The following is a 15,028-nucleotide window of genomic DNA, read 5'->3' as shown; positions in this document are numbered from 1 at the left end:
AAGGGAAATGGATGCTTTAATGAAAAGGATCAGTGGACCCAAACCAAAACTCTGGATCGAAATATACCTGAGTTTTGGGAAATCAAGATCTATATCCAAACCTTGAATCTCTGGCCCATCTCTAAATAAGAGCTTTCTACTCGATTAACAATTTACAGTATATATGGTGAGAGAATTCATCTAGGAATTCTGTTCTACAGTACAGAACTATCAGAAGACCCACTTCTTGTAACACTTAAGTATTTGATGCTGCATAAAACTTTGTGCGGAGTTATTGGGCTAGTTTCTAGGAATACAGAACCTACTTTCTGTTCTCTGCATGTTGAATCTGGTATGAAATGTTCTTCTCTGGCTGACTCTGCAATAGTGGATGAAGAATATCTGTTTAGTCCTTTGCAATACTAGTATCTAATTGAGGGCCAGGATCCCAGTTAAAAAAAATAACTATGTGGATAGGAATCTTGTGCTTAGCACCACCCCAAATATACAAAAAGAGATGGGCCCTGGGGTCATACAATTTAAATAGAAAGACCAGTTGGTATTCAGTTTTTTATCTTTTGAAATGAAATTATACAATATTTGTTTGGATTATGTTTTATGGAAGAAGTGACATGATTAAAATATGCTGTAAAATCTAATTGATATTTGCTAGATAATGTTGTAGAGCCACATAACAATGTCAGAGAAACTTACTGGATATACTTTCCATACTTTTTTCTGAGGGAAATTTCCAGGCTAATCTTATGAGAGACTAAGGAGCTGAATGCTTGTAGCTTAAAAGCTCTGTTGTGCTTCCCAAGAAGCAGTTTTAATAGTCAGGCACTGGGTTTGCCAACTGAGACTCCAAAAGGATCTCTAATTGTTAGGAAAGGATTGGAATTTCTGATCTAGTTTAAGATTTCAATTTTGGGTATAGTTATCATTAATAGTTAATACATGTTTAGTTTGATATTCCTGTATTTACTTAAGTTCTGGCTCTTATAGTAATACCTCTTCCTGTTTTATTCAATTTGGGTTCAGTTTTCATTTTCTAGATTTGAATATTTATATGTAGCCCTATATTAGAGTTAAACACTATGAAAACAGTGTAGCTTTTTATGTTTTCCCTTTACTTGTGGATCTGCTTTCTTCAAAACTTTGGAGGGAAGAGTGTGGCTGCATTTAAAAACTCAACAGTTTACTATTATAAGAGGGATCCAGGCAGTTGACCTGTAAACCTGAGGCATTTAAACATTCAAAATAAGTGTTACATGAATAAGTAGTGACAGTGAAACCTAATTTATTCTCTATTGACAAGTTCCACCAAATAGCTTTGTACAAGTTAGGGATTAAAAACTGTCATGCAGGCGAGAAAGATGATTTTGGCATCAGGGTTTCAGATGAACTGAAATTTTATAGTATTTCTGTGAAAGTGACAGAGAAATTGGCAAAATGATGGTCCAAGAGACAGAAATAATTGTAACAAGAAGAAACAAAATGAATCATATATAGCACTGTCATGGAGGTCTACTTGGCTCCCTGAGACATGTGAAGATTCATGACTGCTACATGAAACACTAAAATGCCTAAAGTAATATACAGTATGTTATGTGGTCAAATTGTCCCTGTGGAAAAATGTGTTGCCGTTTAGGGGCCAAATTCTCTAGTCCTTACTTGAAGCAAACTCTTTCATTGGTGGTGTTTGGTTATGCAGAGTGGAACCTTTAAAAAGTCAGAACATGTCAACAGTTCTCACGCTTATCTCATTTTCCATATATGGAAAATGTGTGTGGGGAGGCAGATGGAGGGGATTTTCCTCAGCTTACTGCTCTGTGTTCCAGAAAATGTTTGGATACAGGGAACATAGAGAACAATGCCCTGTAGCGGGGTGGTTACCCACTTCAGCCGTGACAGGGTTGGAGGGCTGGGAGAACAGCCCAGGCTGAGTGGAAAGCAGGCTCAACTGGGGCCATGCCCCAATTAGGGCTCAGCTGGTCCTATAAAAACTTGAGCCAGAAGCTCAAGCAAACAGTCTCTCTCTGGCTATAGAGGGAGACAGGCCTAGCTGCAGGAAGCTAGAGACAGGGTACCTGAGTGGAGCAGGGCTGGGGAAAGGCAGAGGTGCTGGGGAGCTCCAGCCTGGAAAGCCCCAGGCTAATAGGTACTGGGGGTTGCAGAGGGCAGCCCAGTGATGGGCAAAGGCAGCAGGTCCAAACCCAACCTTGCCAATGATGAGTAGGCTGATACTGCAGTCTGCCCCAGGGCATGGGGGCTAAGCAGTGACTGACAGTAGCTGTATACTGAGGTGAGGTGGGGATAATGAGTGGGGGATGGGGAGACACTAAGACTGAGGGGTTACTGCCAGGGGGCAGCACCCCAGATAACAGGGCACCGGGTCCAGGAGGGACGTGGGGGCCAGCGGTCAGGCAGATCACCAGACTGCAGGGGGTGCTCCAGGACACTGGAAGAGCTAATTCCTGGAGACGACCAGCAGGGGGGTGCCGCAGGGATGAGTTCCACACACTTACATGTCCCCACAATTATAGGAAGCCCAAATCCCAGAATCATTCAGATATAGGAAATAAAAAGTACATTCAGTGATGTGTAAGCAGCTAGAACACAGACTTCACAATGCATATAAGGGTGGCAGGTATAGAACAAAAAGTGAAACCTAGATACTACGGTGATGGGGGACTTACAAAGGAATATAATAGTAGTGAACTGGAAGTGACTGGCCCATACTCCACTATGCAGTGTTGGGGAGGATATGGCCCATTTAAGAGCTAATTAGAAGGGCACCCCCGCTATGCATGCGGGAGCAGATTGAGGCTACAGATGATTCTCTCAGGAGCAGTTCACTCAGAGGATAGGGAATGGATTGGGAGTATGCCCTCTTACATGCTGTCTCTTCAATGGATGCCACAGAATACTGTTATGGTTGGTCTTGGATGCACTTACTGCTCCTGTTTCAAACTCCAGTAAGAAAACACTTTTCCTCCTTTTGCCTGAGCAGTTAGCCAAAATCCAGGGCCTTGCAGGGTAGCTTCCATTAGGATAAGAAATCAACAATATAAAATTGGTATATTCTTCTGTAAGTATGTTTGTTTACAAGAATGTACATAGTCTTGTTTTCCTGAACGCAGTAGAAACAAGCAGCAGCCAGCAGTTTCATTGCTCAGAAATCCCCAAATCTGCCACTCCAGTAAACTCTGTACCCCAGAAACCCTGTTGCTCTGCTTCCTCTCAGTTAGGGTCACACTCAAACCCTTCTCCAGGCTTTTTCTGCCTCTAGCGCACTCAGCCTACAAGTGATATCTTAGCCCCTACATTTGCAACCAGCGAAACCTCTCAGTGCACACAGCTTAGCCTAGTGCCTTGGGCATTCACCCCTTTAGCCCTCAGCTGTTCTTACTACATAAAGGGGACTGATTGTTCCTTCTGTTGAGCCTGAAAGTGTGGCACAGTGTTGGATTTAATGAAGTCTGTGATTGTCTTTGAATCTTTCAGCCTAACACTAGTCATACAAAGAAACCCTTGCCGTCTTATTTGCTTGTAGAGTTCCAAAGAAATTTCAGTCCACCAGCTTCAGACAGTGTGTCTCATGAACCTGGTTCACCTTTCAGTTACCTGCACTGAAGTCAATTTAGTTACACCAGCATTGAACTTATGTAAAGGAAAGGAGAATCAGGCTCTATGTATATAAATCTTGTTTTGTATCATCTCAGATATTCATAGAGTGAAATTCTTCACTGATGTTACCCCACTAACTTCAGTGCAGCTACATCAAGGATTAATTTGACTTATGAACTTTCACATTTTAATTTAGAAAATACAGCATCATGTAATAATCATCATGTCATATCCCTTACATTTTAGAAGTGTTTTTGTTTAGTTTTGGTTGATTTTTGCACGTGTGTGTTTTTTTCTTCCTATGTATTTCTATATATCATGAAATTTGTTTTTAATTCCTTCTAACTTCTGGCCTTGAGCAAATGCAAATGCTAATAAATTAATGATAAGGGTGGTTGTTCAGCAACTCTGACAAACAGGTCATGTGTTCATAGTCTGAAAACAGAATATTTGTGTTTTCTATTTCTGTTCCCTCTCCGACATTTGATATCAAATATAAGAAACGCCAGAGCTATGTATAATGACAATTGAAAGTTGTACCTATAGCTGTCAAATACTAATTGGGGCATAATGTAATGCCACGGAGAACTATAATATGCCAAGAAATTTGTAGGAAGCAGCCTCCTTTATAAAATGCTATTTTTGGTACCTAGTAGCATTTTTTACAGTGGACACAAGAAGTCTATGATCTTTTCCATCTTCAGGGCCTCAGGCAGGGGTGGGCAAAATATGGCCTGCGGGCCAGATCTGGCCCATCTAATATTTCTGTCCGGCCCGCCATGACTCCGACACAGCAGGGTGCTCAAGCAGGCTGCCTCCATCCATGGCCCCACACCACTTCCAGAAGCAGGCAGCTGCTGTTGGCATGTCTCTGCGCACCCCTGGCTGGGAACCGGCCAATGGGAGCTGTGGGGGCAGTGCTTGTGGCCACAGGCCATGCACAGAGACCCACTGCCTCCCTCCCCACAAGGGGCACGCAGAGATGTGTCAGCAGCAGCTGGCTGCAGCCACTTCTGGGAGCGGCGTCGAGCCATAGTATGCAGGCAGCCTGCCTGCCTGAACCTGGCTTTACCACCGGCCGGGAGCCACCTGGGGTAAGCACCTCCCAGCCAGAGCCTGTACCTCACATCCCCTCCTGCACCCCAACCCCCATCCCAGGTTAGTACCCCCTCCTGCACCCAAACTCCCTCCCAGAGCCCACACCCCTCACCTTCTCCTGCACTTCAACACTGCACCAGTCTGGAGCTCCCTCCTGCACCCAAACTCCCTCCCAGACCCCACACTGCCTCCATTAATGTAGTAGACGTGTGGCCCATGACGACTTACCAAAATTCGTGGAGTGCCCCCCTCCCCCGTGAAAATTATTGCCCACCTCTGGCCTAGGTATGTAACCTTTCTGCCAGGTGGACCCAGCAGCAGCCAGGGTCAAGTTCTATATCTAGGGGTTCCTTTCCACCGATCCAACCCTGAACCAGCTTGAGTGCCCACCCAGTAACCTGGGAAATTTACACATCACCCCTGGGTGTCCCTTCCCCACTCACAAGCACAGAGCCTGAGTGTAGAAAAGAAACTTTTTATGAAAGAAGGGAAGTAACTTGGCATTAATTTGGGGAAACACTGCAAACATGGTTCATAAACAAACCAGGAGTAAAAGACCCACCCCAAGTAGTTTGGGAAGCGTCCTTTTCCCCTCAGGTTCTTAAGTCCAGCAACCCAAAAGTCCCCTTCACATGCCCAACCCTTCTCTGCACCCCACTCATAGTTGTTGCAGACTAGAGTTCAGCGGTGCATCTGCAAAGTGCAGACCTAGAGTTCAGAAGTGCATCTGCAGAGCTCACTTCCCACTCTGGGTTGGAGGTAAAGCAGAGGGGAGGGGTAAGAGGCATCTTATTCGCTCATCACACCTCTCTGCCACTGCCCTGCCAGCTGCCTGTTCGCAGCTTCCACCACCTCTTAAGGCTTGTCTACACTGGCACTTTACAGCGCTGCAACTTTCTTGCTTAGAGGAGTGAAAAAATACCTGTCCTGAGCTCTGCAAGTTTCAGCAATGTAAAGCATCAATGTAAACAGTGCACCAGGGCTGGTGGCTAGAGCCCTCGTGGAGGTGGTTTTCTTAGAGCACTGGGAGAACTCTCCCGGCGCTCTGCCACGACCACACAAGCCACGTAAAAGTGCTGCCACGGCAGCGCTTTAGCATTGCCAGTGTAGTCCAGCCCTTAGTGCAGTGATTCCCAAAGTTGTTCCACTGCTTGTTCAGGGAAAGCCCCTGGCAGGCCAGGCCAGTTTGTTTACCTGCCATGTCCGCAGGTTTGGCCAATAGCGGCTCTCCCTGGCCGCGGTTTGCTGTTTCAGGCCAATGGGAGCTGCTGGAATCAGCGCAGGCCGAGGAACATAGTAGCTGCTGCTTCTAGCAGCTTCCATTGGCCTGGAGCAGCGAACTGTGGCCACTAGGAGACGTGATCAGCTGAATCTGTGGACGCAGCAGGTAAACAAACCAGCCTGGCCTTCCAGGGGCTCTCTCTGCATAAGCCGCGGAACAAGTTTGGGAACCACTGCCTTAGTGATTTTAGCTCTGTGCAGGAAACACAGTCCTATCACACCTGGTTTCAGCTCTGATTGAGCAATTAAAATAAAAGAGGTTCCTAATTAAGCCTATTTAGCTCTATTCTTTGAACAGCGAGGGGAAACAGGTTAAACCACACTAGGGAGGATTCTTGAGGGTGTGCAGTCTGTGGACTGGCATTTCTGCTGCCACTGCCTTACTTTCCTATTCTAGCTCTTGCTTTACCAAGGTTCTTTAAACTGAACGTGACTCTCCTTTGGCACAGGTTAAGCACAGTCCTTTTCTATATTTTCACAATCATTACAAACATTGGAAACCATATTTCACTACCCCTGCATTCAGCACTAACAGTTTGTGACTCAGCACCAGCGAAACACCTCTCTATCAACTGAATATCTAGCAAATCTAAGGCCTTGGCTACACTTGAGAGTTACAGCGCTGTAAAGCCACCACCAGCGCTGCAACTCACTCCCCGTCCACACTGGCAAGGCATATACAGCGCTTTATCTCCCTGGCTACAGCGCTGCTTGTACTCCACCTCTGCAAGAGGAATAAAGAGTATATCGCTGCTGCTGCAGCACTGGGGTGCCAGTGTAAACAGGGAATAACCTTAGTAAGCTGTAACTGACCTCCGGAAGCTTCCTCTAATAACTGACCTCCGGAAGCTTCCTCTAATCCTTTTTTAAGTAAAGATTACTCTTTGTTTTATTGTGATGCCTCTCTTTATTTTGTTAACTCTGGGCTCCCAGAGCTGCTTATCTAAAAAAATGAACACAGCTACTGTTTGCTGTGACGGAGCAGATTCAGGCGTGGGGCTCCCTTTGGAATGCCCAAAGCTAGTGTTTACTTGAGGAGAGAAGCAGCGTGGCGGGCAGGAGGGAGGTGGGGGTCTGTTTCGCTGAGCGGCTGCTTATCTGGTTGTGAGGAAAAAAAGCTGTTTGCTTTCATTGAGTGAGAGAGAGGTGGGGGAGGGGGTCAGAACTTGCAAGGCAGGGAGCTGACACAATGTTGGCTCCAAAAATCCACTCACTCTCTCCCCCACGCTCCCTGTCACACTCCACCCCACCCCCTTTTGAAAAGCACTTTGCAGCCACTTAAACTCTGAGATAGATGCCCATAATGCACCGCTCCCAGTGCTGCTGCAGATGCTGTAAAAGTGGCCATGACAGTGCACTGGTAGCTGTCAGTGTGGCCAGACTGCAGCGCTTTCCCTACTCAACTGTACGAAGACAGGTTTAACTCCCAGTGCTGTACAGCTGCAAGTGTAGCCATACCCTAAGTAAAGCAGGAGCAAACTGTATTTACATAAACACACCCAGGGTCTCTTCCCCCTCTCCCCGACCCCCAGGCTAGCTGTCAGGGAAGCATTCATTCAGATCCTGTTTACAGGTATTAAAGATTAGGTTATAAAGAGACAGTTTAAAATATTACATGTACAAAATATTTCTGAAAGCAAAATACTCTGTAAAGATTATACAGTGTTGAATAGTGAAACAGATTAAAAACTCAGTCCTCCTGTGCAGATACATGTTGCTGCATATCTTGTAAAAATTATGATGTGCATTTTTGCACAAGTACAGTAGTTCAATTTATAAGCAATTGGCGCAGAATATGTATTCCCTAAAGTGAATGTTAGCTTATGAAGGACTGAGTGGGATTTTTCTCCTATAAAATATGTTCAAGCAGTAGGGTGACCAGACAGCAAATGTGAAAAATCGGGACGGGGTTGAGGGGGGGCGTAATAGGAGCCTATATAAGAAAAAAGACCCAAAAATCAGGACTGTCCCTGTAAAATCGGGACATCTGGTCACCCTATCAAGCAGTGTATTTGTGACCTATATACTCTGGGTCAAATATGAAGGCTAATTTACCAAGCTGGAATTTCCCGTTCTTGCTTACTTCCCATTTTTCTCTGAATATTTAGTTATTATTTAGTGTATATATTAATTCAAATAAGATCCCAGACCCTGCAGTGGACAGGACACAGAATTAGGATTCAGGAGACCTGCCTTCTAGTCCAGACTTGCTATGGGACCTTGGGCAAGTGACTTCCATTCTCTTCCTCTGTTTGCCTTCCAAGGCACCATCTGTCTTCCCTGTTCAGACTGTAAGCTCAGGAGAGCAGTGATTGTTCCTTACTAAGTGTTTTTACAGCACCTACCTCAATGAGCCCCTAATCTCACCCCTATGCTATACTATAATACAAATAATGGATTATTTTTTAGTGTTGCATGTGAGTAACCTTAGACATCTGAATAGTCACACTGGAGTCAGTTGGACTGCTCATGTATAAAATTACTCAAGTATGTAAATTTTGGCAGGATTGTGGCCTACTATACTAAATACAGAAGCTTCATGTAAACGGGTTGGGATTCACCACCCGCGGCGCCTCCTGCTGGTGATTTTGGGAATTAGCTCGATTCCAGTGGAGCGCCCCCTCCGGGTGGTGTCCCGTCCATTGTTCTGCACTCTGCTCTCCGCTGCTGTCACTGGACCCGCGTTGCTCCCTGCTCGGCGGTGTCCCTTAGTCCATCTGGACCCCTTTCCAGGAATCGATGATCAGCAGTCCAACATTCCAGCCACCATATGCAACCACACACCCCAAAGTCTAATCCCTCTTGTCAGGAATCAGGCGTAGTCTATAATGGCCACTCCCTACGGCTAATGGCTGGGTGTACTGCAAGGAGGAAGGGGGGACCCAGGCCCACCCTCTACTCCGGGTCCCAGCCCAGGGACCCTCTGGCATCAGCCTCACTGTCCTCTTTCTTTCCCCTCCTCTGTCTGTTCCCCTGGGCCGCTTCCCCTACGGCCCCTTGCACCCGCTAGGCCCTTCCCTTCAGGGCCTGCAGCCTGGCGGCTACGGGCTAGAACCTTCTAGCCTCCCTGAGCTTGCCTTGCCTTGCCTTGCCTTGCCTTGCCCTGCGCTGTCCACGGTGCTAGTCTCCCCCTTGGAGACTGACCTTCCCCTTTCAAAGGCCTGGGACAGACTGACCGCTCCTGCTCTGGGCAGCTTTTATATATGGGTGAGCCTGGCCCTGACTGGCTCCCCATAAGCCCTTTTCTGATTAGCTCCCGGGCTGCGCAGGCTTCCTGGCCTGCCACAGCCCATCCTCCCAGGGAGTGTGGCAGTCCGCCCCATTACACTTCGCCAAAGGAAGAGAGTCTGGCAGCAGTTGCATTGTAGCGCTGCTTATGTAATTAAAACCTTCACCACAGTATTTGCAATCCCAGTGGGACATTTAGATAATGGAGGCACAGTGGCAAAGCTTTTACTAGCAGGTTTTTTTTCCTTTTCTCCTTCTTCAAATATTTGATGAACATATTTCAACAGAAAAACAGCTTACTAGAAAATACTGTTTTTAAATCAGTTGATTTTTTTCAGATTGCTGTGCATGCACTGTGGCCAAATAAAAGTTGTTTGTTTACATGTGTTTTTACAGTCGTGAAGTTCTTAGTCAGAGAAAATTCCCAAGACAACTGAATGATCTTAACAAGTGGTGATTAATATGGTCTGCCTATTGTATTTAAAAATTGTCAGCTACTGGTAAACTTCCATATACTTTACACAGAGACATATGATACAAGTGGAGGAAGATAAGTGTAGTCATGTCTATGGTTTTCCTGTAACCATAGCTGCCTGCCAATCACAGACTTTTTTAAAAAGAGCCATTTGGTTTCTTTCTTATGTTTTTTAGGCTTTGCAGCTTCTGGCAGGTGCCCAAAACAGGAAATAATCAATTGGGGACACTTTAAGCACTGGGAATGGGATCCAGTGGTGGTATTTTGGAAACAGAAATGAAAAACCCCATTGAGCTCCGATCCTAACAAACTTTCATGCTTACAGGGTTATCTTGAATCTCTGACCCTGGCCTTTTTCAAGTGCCCCCCTTTCAAGTAACAGGCTACCATGCCTTCACTCCTCTCTGGGTGCAGTCCTGTAATTCTCCCATTCACAGCCGAGGTCCCAAGGCTACATTACCCTGTTTACCAACTGTGTTTCCTCAGCAGGTCCAACTTGGTTAGCACTTGCAAGAGGCATTCTTTTGGAAGTTGTGACCAGCAGGTAAATGCAGAGACTCAGAACAGTTTCTTCACAATGAAGATTTATTTATTTAGCCATAGAAACATAGCATTCACAGAGCAAAGGGTTAAAACAACAAAAACATTGCATTTGTATGTCTTATTGAAAGCTTAACATTTCCTTTAAGGCTTAGGCAGGCTCAACTTATCCCAGGTACACTTGCTTTGGGACTACCTGTTTCTCTGTGGACACTGCCTTCAGTCCCTTGTCTTCTCTAAACTTAAGGAAGTGTCTTTTTAAAACCACAATTTTGCTTCAGTGTAAATGCAGTCTTAGTGTCACTACAGGCCTGCTTGTTTTCATACCAACATTATAAATGGCAGTATCACTGATACGGGTGGGATCCACTGAGTCAGCACCTAATGTTGACCATGCTGAGGTGTCTAGTGATATTTGTTACAATGGACATTGAATTGGTTGATCTCCACTCCACTGAGACAGCTGTTTTCAGCACCTCATGGGCCTTATCTACTCTAAAATTTCCCACCAATGCTGCCATTCGTTTGACTCCTCTAGTGCTAGCAACAATATAAATAAGGTGCCAGGGCTTTTAAGTACTAGGGATGAAATCCTGGCTCTATTGAAATCAGTGGAAGTTTTGCCATTGACTTTAATAAGGCCAGAATTTCACTCTGTCCTGTAGACGTGCTCTGACTGGGGTTAGATGACATGGTGCAAAAAAATGCCTGTCTGAAGCTTTGTCAATACTAGAGCTCCCACCTTTCCTACCACCAATTTAGCTGCCCCAATGGTAGGAACAGTGGGAAATGTTTGGCCAAAAAGCCTATTTGTAGACATTCCCAGGGGGAAGTGTAGAGGTGGGAAGCTCTATCTGATATCCAATATTAATCATAGCAAATAGATAAGTGACTTAAGGCATTAACTAAGATCTTATTTAGTAATATTCACTCTTTTCTGAGAAATTTGTCTGTTGTAAAATAAGAATGGGTAACTTGAAACTTTTAAAATGCACATTGTCTGAACTCTCGTGTTTGTATGCAAAGTACATAAATGGTTGCTGTATTGGAACAGGAAACTGTCAGGTTATTTAGTTTTCATTTTTATTTAATATATGGAAGTCCACAGGTTTACTTACCAGTTTTTTAAAATTGCCTTTCTTGAACCTAGGCACTTGTGCGAAACATGAAAATTACCAACAAAATAAATTTCACCAAGCAAATTTATCATTGGCATTCAAAACACTATATACAACTGTAAACTCAACTGTCCTCTAGTAATTAAGAACTCCGCAAAGGACCAGCTCCTACCACTCTTACTTGCACCAAGTAGTACCTTACTCTGTGAATAGTTAATTGAAATGAATAGAGCTACTAGTGTAGTGAGGTATATTCAATGTGAGTAAGGGTGGCCAAATCTGGCCCAAAGATAATAACTATAATATCCTCATCGCATCCCTTCTAAGTCCTTTAAAAAAGGATGAGCTTTGTGGTATGCACTGAGAATGAAGAAACCCAGGCTTTTTTGCACCAATGAGAGAAGAGAATTCTAGAGTCAGGGATCATTCCCCGCCCCTGCCACCACAGAGAACTCCCTGCCATCAGCCAACTTTCTTATGTATTAAGAGAATTCTAACTTGAATCCACCATTGATTACAGGTGGAGCTGGAGAAGGAGAGTTGTTTTCTGTGATGGTTCAGGCCTAAATGATTTAGATCTTTCTAGGTCAAAACTGATACTTCAAATTTTATTTGGGAACTAATCAATAGTCTTGGTGTAACATACTCTTTGCATGAGGTTTCTACTTTTCGGCGATGTAAGAAGATGGTATTTGTTAAAAATATTTTTTGTTTGCTGTAATGCAGCTGGATATCTATAACTGGAAATCCTTTCAGGAGGTGGGGAGGAGCCTCATGTACAATCTATCGTATAAGTTCTAGAAATAATAGACACTCGATAGCAATGCAGGAGATGTTATTTCTGAGGTGTTCCCAAATATTGACAAAAATGAACACAAATTAATTACAAAGACCAAATCAAAGCCTGTCTTTCAAGGTCAGATACATAATAATAGTAATACCTAGCTTTTATTTGGTGCTGGTCATTAGTAGGTTTCAAAGCACTTTATAAATGAGGTAAGTATCATTATCCCCATTTTACAGATGAGAAAACAGAGATGTGAAGTGATTTGCACAAAAACTGAGCCCTGAATTACCAATGTGCAACTATGATTTCCATTTTATTTCTTAAACAGATCATATTATGTATCTAAATCCCAGTGTTACCCTAAATATGACATTGTAATGGGGATCCCTATTACAGTTTAATAATACCTTGCTTTTATATTTATTTCTAGTAAAATATTTTGGTTAAATATACAAAAGTTGTCATTGCTACTGAAAACAGGAAAGATGAAAGAACAGTGTCAGATTTTCTGACAGTGCCATTCTTCATCTTAATATTCACTAAAAATAAAGGAAAGCGATCATCTTGTGATGTGACTCCTGAATCTGGTCTGACTTTGTCACTATACATTCAATGATCAGGTAGGTCTGACAACTTTAAATTCAGTGGTGTATCTCTGAAGCTTGATGCTTCTGCTCTTCTGGTATTGTATGACACTAGTTAAGAGCTCTGCCTCACTGCAAAATGAGTAAGCAATGAAGTTCTCACTCTTTGTCCTTTTAATTTTAAACTATGTAATTTTATGTTTTGAGTCCAGTGAAAAATGGCAAAAGATCATCTGACTGACCATGCGAGGAAACATATGATTAGATGAAATGGTACCCTCTTACTCAATAGATATCCTCTCAAAGTATACTCTGCATTCTATCAGAGTGCACTGGTGACAGAAACAAGTCTTTACTGCTTTTTGCACATTATCCATCTAGTGCCAACACAGCCAACTGTCTCTCAGGCCATGAGTAAGTTGCATAGGTTTAATTTAAATAATTTTAAACAAATTTAATCAAACCACTGCAAACTCTCCTGTGGACATTATTTCAGTTTGAGTGCCTAGTTGCCATTTAGCTTAAACCAATTCCTATTTGACTTAAATTAAACTGAAATAAATCTGGGTTAAAGCAAATAAAAAGTGCCCACTCAAGCTTTTGAACCAGTTAAACCTAAAGCAGTTTAAAATCACACCTATAGGTAATCTGATTTAACTTCCTTGCATGGACAGGGCCTCAACAGATGAGAGAGAGAGAATGTCTGATATATAGAACCTCATAGGTAAGAACACCAGAGTTACGAACTGACCAGTCAACCACACACCTTACTTGGAACCACAAATACGCAATCAGACAAAAGTAACCACTTAAAAAAAAAAAGCAGCCTTTTTCTTCTACATAATAAAGTTTCAATGCTGTATTGAGTCCACATTCAGTTGTAAACTTTTGAAAGAACAACCATAACGTTTTGTTCAGAGTTAAGAACATTTCAGAACAACCTCCATTCCTAAGACATTCATAACTCTGAGGTTCTACTGTACTGTCCTGGTTTACATGTCATCAGCAGGAGAATCTTTACAAATGGTGATTATAAATGGCAAAAAACTTTTTTAATGCAGAATTAAGGTTGACAGATGATACCTAGTGCCCTTTGAGAACATCAAGGTCAGCAAAAATTAAGTGAAAACCAGGAAATACAGAGTTAACTCCCTTCTTCCCAGTGTCCACCTCTCCCCTCCCATTCCACGTCCCCCCCACCTCCTTCCAACACCTGACACCCTCAGCCCTTCTCCTACCACCCATCCCCATTTATCCTGCTTCCCATAACTGCCCTTTCCCTTGCTGTACCCATCTGCCCCTATTGCTGCCTACTTTTCCACCCCAATCACTTCCCCTCCCAGTGAGCATTTGTATATGTGATATTTATTTTCTTTTCAAAAAATAGTTTCCTTGCCTTCTGATTATTCTTCTGTATTCAGATTCCATTTCACCAAAATAAATAAACAAACAAAGCTTTGACAGAGGCGGATTGTAGCAAGAGGTCTCCTTTTTTATTGTTGTTGTTTCAGATTTCTGCCTAGAGTTGGGATTTAATTTACAGTACCTCCTTGTTGCTCAGGTTCAATGGCTGTAACATTCCCCCTTGAGCTATTCAGGCCCTGTGAGTCATAGCTAGTTTTCAACCCCCTTAGAGTGACTCTCTGCACCTGCTCAGTGTAATGTCTGGCATGCGCCAAACTGGAGAACCGAACTCCTTGGCTAATTAGCCAAAGAGCTAATAACATTGTAATGAGATTTCTGCCAAAGGGCTAGTGGGTGAGGTGCACTCTGTTGGGGTGACCCTTGGGTGTCTGAGACCCTCGTGTGGTTGTCTCAGCCCTGGTTTGATCTTTGTGTGCAGAAAAACATTGCCAAAATACGTGGCTATATCTTCGATCAGTGACTGAACCTCATACTCCCATGAGGCACACTAAATTTCAAGACAATGTGGCACTCCTGTAGATACACATTTTAAGATCTCATTTCGATTTGCCTGTCAAGCACAAACATCCAAATCAGATGTGTTTATTTTTGATAAAATGTGATAATTCTATGTTCATGTCTCTAAAGTATAGCTAAGTTAGATATTTATTCCTGGTATGTTTTTATTTTATTCTTTTGGCATTTTTCTTTTTTGTTGAATGATCAGTTCTTCAAACATTTCATACTGATTATTGCTCCCACTGTTGGAGTACTAGAGCCATAACAAGCATCTAGCTGGCCTCGACATCTGTGCCCATTTCAACTGATTTAATTTTCTTGTACCTATGGGCAATTCCAGTTGTCTGTACGTGGCCTTCAGCTCATTGCCAGAATTGATAGTTGC

General features: G+C 43.4%; 2 protein-coding genes across 2 annotated transcripts in view; one reads left to right on the top strand and one right to left on the bottom strand.

The window, feature by feature from the left end:
- RSL24D1 (ribosomal L24 domain containing 1) overlaps positions 1-15,028 on the bottom strand; it is a 922,223-nt gene that overhangs the window by 466,224 nt on the left and 440,971 nt on the right. The window lies entirely within an intron of this gene.
- UNC13C (unc-13 homolog C) overlaps positions 1-15,028 on the top strand; it is a 375,739-nt gene that overhangs the window by 215,240 nt on the left and 145,471 nt on the right. The window lies entirely within an intron of this gene.

The sequence above is a fragment of the Gopherus flavomarginatus genome, chromosome 9, assembly GCF_025201925.1.
Source record: "Gopherus flavomarginatus isolate rGopFla2 chromosome 9, rGopFla2.mat.asm, whole genome shotgun sequence".
Taxonomy (NCBI): domain Eukaryota; kingdom Metazoa; phylum Chordata; order Testudines; family Testudinidae; genus Gopherus; species Gopherus flavomarginatus.
The sequence above is the reverse complement of the archived record's forward strand: the minus strand, read 5'-3'. Positions and strand labels throughout refer to the sequence as shown.